General features: G+C 41.3%; 1 long non-coding RNA gene across 3 annotated transcripts; it reads right to left on the reverse strand.

The window, feature by feature from the left end:
• Positions 1-921: 921 nt before the first annotated feature.
• LOC135908418 (uncharacterized) lies at positions 922-10782 on the reverse strand. 3 transcript variants are annotated; one of them, XR_011509944.1, is made up of 6 exons: positions 10514-10782; positions 9703-9793; positions 7356-7371; positions 6773-6957; positions 4803-4964; positions 922-990 (listed from the first exon to the last, which is right to left on the reverse strand). It is a non-coding gene; the product is annotated as an uncharacterized lncRNA (long non-coding RNA). The 3 variants fall into 3 exon arrangements; XR_010566319.2 differs by lacking the exon at positions 7356-7371; XR_010566320.2 differs by lacking the exon at positions 7356-7371 and having other exon boundaries at positions 923-987.
• Positions 10783-11938: the final 1156 nt, after the last annotated feature.

The following is an 11938-nucleotide window of genomic DNA, read 5'->3' on the forward strand; positions in this document are numbered from 1 at the left end:
GCAGGTTGCCACTATCCCTCAAGAGAAAAGTGTATAACAGCTGTGTCTTACCAGTACTCACGCATGAGGCAGAAACCTGGAGGCTTACGAAAAGGGTTATGCTTAAATTGAGGATGACGCAACCAGCCACACTGTAAAAAAAATTTGCCTTACTTTACAGAAAATTTGCTGGTAATTTGTGACCGAACACTCTTCCGTAAATTAAGAACGGTCATTTCCGTAGAACGGACAACTGTAAAAAAAGAGACCGTAATACAAGATACGAGTGCTTCTGTATCTAGAAAACGGAAGACTCTGTATTCTGAATCTGTACTATAACCGTTAAAGTACGGTGCTTCTCGTATTCAGAAAACGGAACACACCGTATGCTGAATCTGTACTATAACCGTTAAAAAACAGGTGCTTGCCGTATTCAGAAAACGAAAGACTCCGTATGCTAAATCTGTACTATATCCGTTAAAGTACAGGTGCTTCCCGTATTTCATCTTGCAGAGCATATCCATTCGAAGAATGTGCCATCGGGGACAAAATTGCCCAGGACGTGCGAGAGTCGACCGAATTTCATTGGTGTGCTATTTGCTGGGATCAGCCGTGCCACCATCTGCGTTCGGAATGTGCATACGTGACCCACTGTTTTCAGCGGTCTTGAGCAGAAATGCAATTTGGTCAACGCTCGCACTTCCAGGGTACTTTTGTCCACGATAGTACATCTCCTTTAATGCAAATGTCATGAAGGCAGCTCATAGTCATAGCAGCAGGTCACCATTGAGAAAATTGTCTTGCCAACACACTGACATGGCTGCAGAGATAAAACACTTTGCACTTTGTGATATGATTGCACTGCATAGCATATATACAAAAAGGTGCAACATTTCAGTCCTCAAGTTCTTAGATCACAGAAGCAACTTAATTTATTCAATCACTCGTCTTGCACTTCTTCCTGGTGAAAGTTGTTCTTGACTCCAAACGCTTGCAAGGATAAACTTGCTGCTGTTAGGAGAAACAAATAGTATTCGTGAATATCCATCCTAAAGAAAGCGGCAAAAAAGTTTAATCACAGAACACGACAAAGCAGTAACTTCTGTGTTAGAAAAACATGTAAGTAGATCAACATTGTTGGAACAAGGGATGTTGCTGTAGCCAACATTTCGACATATGTGCTTGTCATTAGGGTAGCAAATGTTTTCCTTGGCTGTGTTGTTTTGGATTTTGCATATCTCACTGGCCCCTAGCTTCATTGGGGGAGAAGTAACTGGTGCGTATAATAGGTCAAGAGAAGTCAAAGTGTTAAAATAAAGGAAGGAAGGGTGTGCTTAGCAGTGGTGATTGTGATGGAGCGGGTATGAGCGATGCTGTCAGTACTTGCCAAGAGTAGGGGTGACTAAAACAGAAAACGATGTACCCATGTAAGCAGTCATTATTCCAGTAGACCTAATCTTCCCAGAAGACAAAATAGGTATCAAGATAAACAGTTTGCACTTTTGGAAAAGGAAAACGAAGAATTAAGGAAAATAAATTTTGTATCAAGATGCATCTGGTTAGGATCACTGCAAGTGGCAAATGAAGGCGCATTATGAATATATATTTGGTTGAAAGCCGATGAAGAAAATATATATTAACCAAATATTAAAAAATAGGGACATTAAAATTAAACTGGATATGACCATAAAACAGTAAAGAACAGCCTGTGGAAAAAAATGGGATGGATAATATAACCAGGTGCAAGATTGCAAAACGTCGAGTGCTGTTTATATTCATGCTGCTGTTGACGGCTTCAAGTTTCTGTCTTCCTGTGGAACCTTTGTCTTACTTGAACAAGGAAATGGGTCATTTTTTAAACAAGCCAGTTCAAATGCAGTTCAAAGCTTCAGCGGTGTTATAATAAAAGAAAATATTATGGTCAGTTCTCCTGCTCATCTTGAAACTTATTGTGCGCAACAAACAGGGACGTAGAATAGAAAAAACACAATGTTAAGCGCTCGTCCTTGTGTTTCTTCTATTCTTCGTCCCTGTTTGTTGCGCACAGTAAGTTTCAAGATGAATTTGTTCCAACTAGGCCGACTCGCAGTCTTGCTTCAGTTCTCCTGGGTGTGCTTTCATTCACTAGTTATTTCCACCGGTGTAAGTTCAAAATTTAATGGTCTAAATGGACCTTAGCTCCTGGCAAACCATTAGCTGGTCTTTTTTTCAACACAGATGCCTGCAAATTATATGTGTTGGCAGGAGTGCTAGCGAACTACATTATACTTGTTGCCACAACCAAAGTGAAACTTGGTAACAGTGATTGCAAAAAAAAAAACAGCATTCCACAATACTGATTCAAGTCGTCTGGAAAAGTTGCTTAAGTTAACGTACACCCCCTACTCCACCAGACACAATTATTCACCCCACTGACTCTCATGGTGTCAACCATGCTATTACAACACTAGGCATCAAGAGAGGAGAATTAGGGGATAAGAGGGAACAATGCTTTTTGTTAGAACATCAAATGTGCTTTACATAAATGCTACATTCCAACTAACAAAGGAGCAACCGGTTTGTGAGATAGTGACCAATGCATACGAAAGCTAATGACATTCTGTGGAGCAGAATGTTGACGATGAGGTGTTATGCACACAAGTGTACTCTTTCACACAAAATGACATCCTGCACTCAAACCTTGTGCCAACATTAGAGTTTGAAAAACACCATAGTGGAAAGCAAAGAGTGCTAAATTTGTTGAAAATTGCTAAAAATTATTCGATTATTCATTATCCTTACTGTTTGTTAAAGATTCACAGATTGTTCCCTATGGGTGCTGTAAACAGGCACCCTTCTTTTACAGTGGTAGCAACAATGATCTGTGGCACAGACAAGAATAAATGCTCATGAAGTTTATGCACGAGTATATCCTACAAATTACACCCCATTTCACATTCCAATATGGTAGAAGAGGAAGACGAAAAAAACTACTTTCTGGTGGAGGATGCATACCCCAGAATAGAAGAAACAAGTGTACCCTAACCATTGCTGCTGCCGATGCCTGTGCACTAGCAGTTACATATAATATGGCAGTTACAATTGTTTTTCCACAAGCACTGCAAGCTGCGGCCAGTTTAACAGTACACAGCTGTAATAAATTTAGGGCAAGCTAAAGCTCTCTAATGGATTTATCTCATATGACACAATTGGAATGCAATATTCTGCAAATAAGTGAAGCGCGATGTGCCATCCCATACAATGAAACACCTTTGAAGAATCTGAATCACCACCTGCACTCTTAGGCAAAGTTACACCCTTTGGAGTGCCCCTTCTGCCACACAACAATAATCGTTATTTGCCTTGATGCGTTTCCTTTCTTGAAGACGCCACGCCCGCTACTTTGTTGTCGGGAATGCTATCATGCTGATAACGCGCATGCCGTTCGTTACTGGAAAGCACAGGGCTCACAGCGTTAAAGAAAGGAAATGCATAAAGGCAGATGACAATTATCGTTGTGTGGAAGAAGGGGCACTTCAAAGGGTGTAACTCTGCCTAAGAGTGTGAGCCGTGACGAGGGAAAAGAGTGTGTTCTGTGTAAAGTAGTGCACCTGTATAACCTAAAGCTTTGGAGAATGCATTTAGTATGAGCTGGGAAGGTTCCTAATTTTAATTGCACACAGTGAAAACCTCCATGCAGTTTTGCAAAATGCAAAACCCCTACCTTTTTGTTGTTCAAACGTAATGACACGTAGGGCCATAACATGTACATTACGGGTTTCGTTCCCAAACAATCAAAGTGAATAGCACCACCCTAAGTGTTATGTGCCTTCTTGTTAGTGTCGAATGCTGCGATCGGCAGAGAAACGGATTTCTAGAGCAATATAAACTATTAGGTGCTGTGATCTCAGTTCTTTCACTGCTGTTTAAGCATTATCGGGTCCTAAAGTAAAGAAACGAGGAATAAATACATGCATATTTCACGTTACAACCCTCATAAGTATTTAGTAGTCTGGATTATGAAGGATTCCAGATTTACAATGCAGGACAGATTTTATTCCACTGAAAGAATGGCATCATGCCAATGATTCTGCATTTGGTGCTATATTTATTTGTATTTAGTTCAGTTGGAATGTGTGTGTATCGTCAGCGATATCGCTTGACATGTTTTATATTGACTGTTTTCTAAATTCAGGCAAATTCATATTCGCAAATAACCTTGTATGACACCAAGAACTTGCTTAGCAGGAGTATTTCTAACATTTGCAAGATATGAGGCTCTTGAATGCATATCTCAGCCTGGGGTACACGCCGCCCCCTAATCTCATCAGCAAGTTTCTGGAACTCATCTACGAGGTTTCTTATGATGAATGTAAAGTTCTTGAATGGGAGAAATAGGGAATTTATAACAGGTGAATTATGCAGCATAAGAATGATGTCAGCAAGAAGCAAGCATCAAGAACTATAAATGAAGACTATAAAATGCAAGAATTATTTGGGATGATTTAAAATTCTGGCATTGGAACGAAATGTCTTTCAATCTATATATAAACTCTGATTATTCACTCTACTACCACGACATTCATTAGAAACATTCATAATCATTATCCTATCTATGCCACATCATCCTAGCTAATATTCAAGCCTTCATAAGCTGCTTTTTTTACTGCTAATTCTCTGTGGGAAAGAGGTGTCCGTATGAAGACCATATCATATACTTATTACCCGTTTTTTGATAAATGATAAGGGAAAAACTTCACACCAAAAATGCATTGAGCTTGAGCAAGTTCTGCATTTGATGCTGTAGATTCTTTTTCCCTTTGCCATATAACCATATAACCCACCTGGTTAGCTAAGTAGACAGAAAAGCTGCAGGAGAAAGGTGGGGGTGCCAAACCAGACTTGTGCCCCAGGGGACCTTTTCACGGTCACTGGAGGAACTGCCTGTGGCCTCGGCATCTTCCTTGAGGGCCACGGCCATGTCTAAGAAACCTTGTCTCCACAGGCTGCACAAAGAAAGATAATTTGCTGAGCTAAGTCTTTTTCTTAAAAGAACCCATTTAAGTTGTATTCGTGGCTTTGCACCACAAGACTGACACATGACTGGCCACTCAAGACACTTTATGTGTATTCGCAGGCTTATTCCTTGGAAAAACACTTTTATGTAGCACACAATGAGTAACAGTAACAAAAAAATGTATCAGGAGGCTTTCATATTGCTCTAAAACTTTTCATTCACACATTTCATTTAATTATTTGAGATATTAATTAACTAATTAAGAATTATGTAATTAGGCAGAATGCACAATATAATCAGAGTATCTCCAAGCGATGGCAAACATTACCTTCATTTTGTCTAGTTACATCGCATTTACATATTTCTAAATCTTGGTGCATGATAGTTAAGACACCCTGTAGATCAAAAAACAATATTAACATTTTCATAATCATCTCTTGCGTGTTATTGGTGGCTATGGCTGCTTCAAGTTATTCTTTCAGTATGGTACAAGCAGTTTTGAAGTGAAATTGTTTTGCATCGAGGGCATGTAATCTAGGCAATCAAGCAAAAGGTCAAGTTGTGTTCACTATTCAGATGTTTAACTAAGAAGCAGCAGGAAAAGGAAACAAGACACAACACCTAATAAACAATGCAAAATTTGAAAATTTAAACTGAACAAGAAACCAGTGTTTGAAAACACAGAAAAAAAGCCAGCAGCCTACATCGAATACACCCTTGCTATGTACTCCAAGTGAAGTTGTTACCGCAATGCTTGGGCACCATATGAACGTAACAATCAACAACTTCGAGCAGAATATTAATACCACTAAATGAACTGGCCTTTGAAAATTCTTGATCTGAAATCCTCAACGACTTGTTCTGGTGTTTAATCTGTCAAGCTCAATCTGTATTCTCAAAAGCTGGCTCTCGGCCATAATTTCTCTAAACGCAACATCAGCTTAAATCTCAAGATAGGGTTGACCTGTAAATAAAGTGGATAATGCATGGCAAACATCATGAACTCTCTTACATGTTAACCAGAGGGTTCACTCATGCAGCCATGAAATTGTGATGCAGACACGATATATTGAAGCTGGTTTTGTGAAGTGTTTCATGCTTCCAAGGCTTCTTCAGTTGTGAAAGCTGTCTCCGTTAGCTAAATAAGCGATGAGAATAAAAAAAGAACTTCAACATGCTCACAATATGTTGACCATTTGCAAGTAAACAGCAGCCTTTTTGGCACCCAGGTTGCCTGGTGCAAATCTACTATGCCACAGTACTTGCGTTACCCAGTACCAGCCACTTTAAAATGCAATGTGTTCAGAACCCTTTCCCTCTGTTTGTCTGCTTTGGAAACAGTTTAACATGTGTTCAGTAGGCGTCGAGAAAGGGGACAGAAAACACTGTGCACCACTGATTTCTAACATGTTTCGCTGGATGCAGCACACCGCACCGGATGCAGGTGAAGCCAGTGGAAATGCGATGTCATGCAGTCGCTTGTCCTGGAAGCAGGGCATATGGTGGACTAACTAGTGCGTGCGATCAGATAATATTGCTGCCGAAAAACTTTGTGGTTTTTCACATTTTAGGAGGTCTCTACATGTCTGGTAAGCACTTTTATGACAATCTGAACCCGTATACGATAGTGTTCTCTTACATCAAGTTTTTTCTGATTTTCCAGTGTTTCGATTGCACGCCACTTATGTTAGCGACACTGTAGACACTACAATGGAAAAATTCTGGACACCTCGAAACACTGCTTGGGTAGTTTATGGCACATCAGGCAGGCATGTTAGGGGAAGAAATGCTACACACCCGTGCAACAAAGTGCTGCCGCAAAGTTGTGAAGCACCAACTTCCGGGACAAGGCCGGCTTCAGTCGAGGGCGCTCGATGTGCTGTTCATCCCCTGTAGTAGAGATCAGTGGCGTGGACCCTTTTATACTGGCTGTCTTTTCTGGTCGGAACCTTGGCAACAGCTTCCACCATACTTTTTTGAACCTGCAACATGTGCAGAGAAAGTCACATCACTGTGCATTGATTGTATGGCTTTATTGTGCTACACATTCTATCAAATAATTAAAAAATACAGTTCACACATTTTTACTACTGTATATAGACAGTCTAGGTGCTATACACGCCAAACATTACCATTCCTCTGACAGAATGCAACAATAGAAGCGTACACTGTAAAGCTACACTAAAATTTAAATTGATGTGACACCGTATGAGCATACAGTATGCTTACTGTATGCTTTAGCCCTGTGTCAAGTAAAAGTTAATTGTCAATCATTTATGGTGTATTTCTACTTATTCTGGGTCATCAAACTGTACAATCAATGTTCCAAGTTTACACAATGTTGGCTTTTGATTGCCTATGTGATCCGTTTCCTACTTACGCATGCAGTAATCCCACTGTAATAAGGAAAAAGAGAATAGGAAATGCCGTGATAATCTTCTACATTTGATGAGGGCAGGAGCAATGACCAATAGCATGTGGTTGAAGCTACATAATTACTCAGTTTTCACACAGCTTAATTATTCAGCAAGTAATAAAGAGCTATCCTGTGCACCTCTGCATGACCAATAAAATCTGACTGCTTGACACTGCACTAAGGCTTGGTACTGTTCGGCAGTTCAGCTTTGGTTTTCTGATATACAGAACTGTTTAGGTACCAGTAGTTTACTTTGCGATAAAATGGAGCTTGGAGGACTGGTCATTTGCACATAAATAATGCGACAGCAAATATAACAAAAGGATAGGAATATGGGTCCCTTGGAAAAAGTACATACACATTATGATTATAATGTGATGTGATGCCACAATGAAACAGAAAGCAACGCATAGAAGTGGACGGCGCTTCCATGCCACCAAGGTTATTGGACAGACAGTACTTCAGAAGTGCCCGCAACACAATGTGTTGGCGGGCTAGTTGGTGTGAATCCATAAATACTTTGTTAAGCGCAAAACAATGGACACAAGAAAGACGACCGGCACTAGGCGCTACACTCAACTGACATCACTTTATTGCGTCGCTCCTTTATAAATAGTAGAATCTAGAAGAACATCCGCAGTGAGCACCATGCGCAGAAACCCCCAACAACCAATCACAAGAGCGTACTCATGCGACGGGATCCAAAAAACCATATTGAGCACTGCACAAGGTTAAAGAAAGCACACTAATGCACTGTGACCTCAATGACTGTATGAAGAAAGCTTCCGATAACTCTCAGGCGGTGGTATCACAGCACTTTTTCAAAATCGTAGTATCACGAAACATGGCTTTGCACTTTTATATTTTACAATGTTGAGCCAAATGGGAACCTGTGCCTGTTGGTATGGATCGCTTAGGTTCGCAATGTTTCGTCATGCTACGATTTTGAAAAAAGAGCCGTGATACCACCGCCAGAGAGTTATCGGAAGTTTTCTTCATACAGTCATTGGGGCCACAGTGCATTAGTGTGCTTTCTTTAACCTTGTAAAGTGCTCAATATAGTTTTTTTTTGGATTCTGTCGCATGAGTGTGCTTTTTTTATCAGATGTTGGTGGTTCCTGCACATGGTGTTCACAGCCCATGTTCTTCTAGATTCTGCTGTCTACAAAGGAGGGACGCAATAAAGTGATGTCAGTTGAGAGTAGCGCCTTGTTCTGTCGTCTTTCTTGTTTCTGTTGTTTTGTGCTAAAAAAGCAATGATGTATTCCTTGTGTGTGTTTGAAGACAGCTCCACACGCAGTAGCGTATCCAGTATTGCTGCCCAGTGGTTTAGCTCGCCGCAGTATGAAGTGCCACAAAACATAAGGAGAGAAACCTGCATTATAGTCTTGTTGCAAACAAGAATATAACGTGAAGTGCATTCTGAGGCCAGAAACTATAAAAAAAAATTTCATGATGCACCGCTGTGCAAGGTTTTATAGCAAAGTCAAATACATTTAGTGTAAATATGACACTATGATGATGCACAATGGTGGTAATCTGTAATAATATAAAAGGTGCCTTAATGTTACAACAAAAGCTGACATTACTTAATAATAGCCCTGTAAAATTTAACATGCAGGGGCACCGCTTGGTTAAACAATAGTGATGTATTGTATATGTACACAAGTATTACCCACGCATTTCTGCCATTGTCTAAATGGCATAAATGAATGGGTAATACTTGTATACATAGATATTACATCTCTATTGTTTAACCAAGTGGGTAAACTATGTCTGCCTGACACAAGATTAGAATTAAACCATAAATTATACATAGTCACCCTAAGAGTAACACCTCATTTGAACTTCACAGTAAGTAGACGCCTGTTGATGCCAGCCTCTCCCAATGCTAAACTGTGTTGCATGCTCTACAGAGAAATTATAGTGGTATCACTCAACTCTGAAGCAATTCAGGACTGCAGCACTGTAGAAGACATCTACAAATGTCCCATTTCATGTATAACAGCCTGAATTGCTTGCACATCTTACCAAGTGCAAATTCAAATTTCTTTTTGCTTAGCATTTTTGCCTGCTAGACCACAATCCAATGTCATCAATATATTAACATATTACCTCAAAGAACCTAATTTGGCTTATAGATTAACACCTTTGCATACTGCCACAGCTGCACTCTGTCATATGCGTTGCAATCATAAAGGAGTGCTGGTCCACCAGCACTTCAATGTCACTAACAGTGATCACCTACACAGCTAAGTAAACGGTCATGATTCAGGTGGCAAATAGCTATGAGAAAAAAAAATCCACTCACCTTGAGAGCTATAATACTGCAATAACTTGAGAGAGATGGACCCATTGCAGGCAGCAGACCTCTTCTCAGCTCCAGCACAACAGCAACTTGCCTTTCAGTAAAAGAAAAGCATTGATTAGTAATGATAAGTTACCTTGTTTTTGCTGAGTATCAATACAATCTGACTTTCATGCATATCCACTCTCCGCTTTAGTAATACAACTGATTTATTCGTCAAATAAAAGAGTCTATGATGATACCATTCGCATCTCTTGTATGTCCAAATTTTTTCGCACTGATACCCCGTTTACTGCTTGCTTAGTGGCACGAATGCCTTGACTGCCCAGACATCATTCGAAGGAATACGTCTTGCTGCACCGCAAATGGTGCAGCAAGACGTTTTTTTCTGGTCACAATTAAAACGTGCACCCAAGCAAGAAAGTAACGATCCCAGGTAGTGAGCGACTGCTATTGCCTCGAACGTTTATTTCCGTATTTTAACAGAAGTTCTTGTATCGGATACAGTATGCTCTCAAGCCAATACAAGCGTCAATACAAGAGCTCAACTGAACGCAGTTTTATTCTACGCTTTTAACGCGAGTGAACAAAAGGTTAGAAGTGCCTCACGGAAATTGCGATCGAGCCAATCGCGCTACGACTGGAATCGATCTGAAAAGATAGGTTGATCCCTTTCCCCATTCATGCGTCATTTTTGCCCTAAGACGTTGCATAGTGGTCTTTTGAAACAATATTTCTGTTCGCGACACCGGCTTACCACACATCATTTTAACCCCTACGTTATGCAAACCAAATAAGATTAAAATGGGCTTACCTCATGAGCAAGTTACGAGCGCGCGTAGACTGTTGAACACCCGTTGAGAGCAAGCAGGCTATCCGTGTCCAAGCGCATACGTGCACCCAAACACAGGACAACTTCTTCGATGCCGCAGCGAGCAGAGTTTTGTACACGAAGTGAAAGACATCCAGCGCAAATATCTCCGCGCGATGACGGCAAATAACGAGCGCACAAGCGTACACAACACAGCAACAAATTCGGAACTTTGCCAATTCGAACGTGCCGAGACCCAAGCAGCGTAACCATCCATCGTTCCTGTTCTTCGCTCCCGATGCGTCAAAATAGAGAGTTTTAGAATTGGGGGCCCAAGCGGCTTGGGGACCCAAGAAAATTGCGCGCCACAAGTGCGCATGCGCAGAACCCAAGCCAGTCTTGCGTTCTTGCGTTCGCGTTAACCCAAGACCCAAGAATCGAAAACTAGCGTGGGCCCCCAAGCCGTCTTGGGCCGCCCTCGTGGGTGACAGCGATGGCGTACAGCAGATGGTCGCAGAGCATACGTTATTTACTTCGACTGATTTTCGTCATTTCACATGGGTGAACTCGCAGTTTTTTTGCAGCGCGTCACAAGAAAACACCAACTAAGAGTACTTTGCTTCGATTGGCTTTGCTTGGCTTAAAATCGCACACTTAATTCGCAATGCTAACCGGTACTAACACAGTTTCTTACATTTTATTGTTTGTTCTTTTTGCTCAAAAATGCATTCTGTTTGTTTTCACGTGTAAGAAAAGAGGTTCATTTTTTTTTCTTTCAAGCACCTTTCTATTTTCCACACTGCGGCGCCCCGTGCGCTCAACCCAACGCTGTCTGCGTTCGACCCAATCCTCAAACTCTGCTGCTCACCTAGACCCAACAGCAACCGACGCAACGCGGCTTGGGGCCCCAGGGCCTTGCGCCCCCAATTCTAAAACTCTCTAATCTCTCTTCCTTGGGCTCTTGCTCCACCCTTGAGTACAAATCAAGAGATATTTACGGCGAATTAACAACATTTACAACACGACTCGAAAAATGCCGGCTGACTACACATGTGCATCTCCGTCTGCCACTCCTAACGGACGCGCAGCGCGCGCTGCCCCCTGGTGTCGCACTCTGAGCGCGGAGAACCGAACAGAATCGGTTTCGTTTTCGCATTTCTGCTCTAGTTACTGGAACTGCAATATAATTGCTTGACAATTAATTGAATTCTAAAAGAGGAGAACGCTTTCTCTCCCACAAGTTAGTGCGTTTTATACAAAGGGAGAGAGAATTCAAAAGGCAGAAAGGCAGGGAGGTCAACCAAAGCATTCGCTACTGGCGATAGCAAACCCCTGTGCTATAATGAAGTGCAAAGCAGTGCACTGCGATGCGTCCATAAGCTCTAGTACAGGGATAATTTGGGCTGGTTGGTGCATGTAATGAACGGG

The sequence above is a fragment of the Dermacentor albipictus genome, unplaced genomic scaffold, assembly GCF_038994185.2.
Source record: "Dermacentor albipictus isolate Rhodes 1998 colony unplaced genomic scaffold, USDA_Dalb.pri_finalv2 scaffold_25, whole genome shotgun sequence".
Lineage (NCBI taxonomy): Eukaryota > Metazoa > Arthropoda > Arachnida > Ixodida > Ixodidae > Dermacentor > Dermacentor albipictus.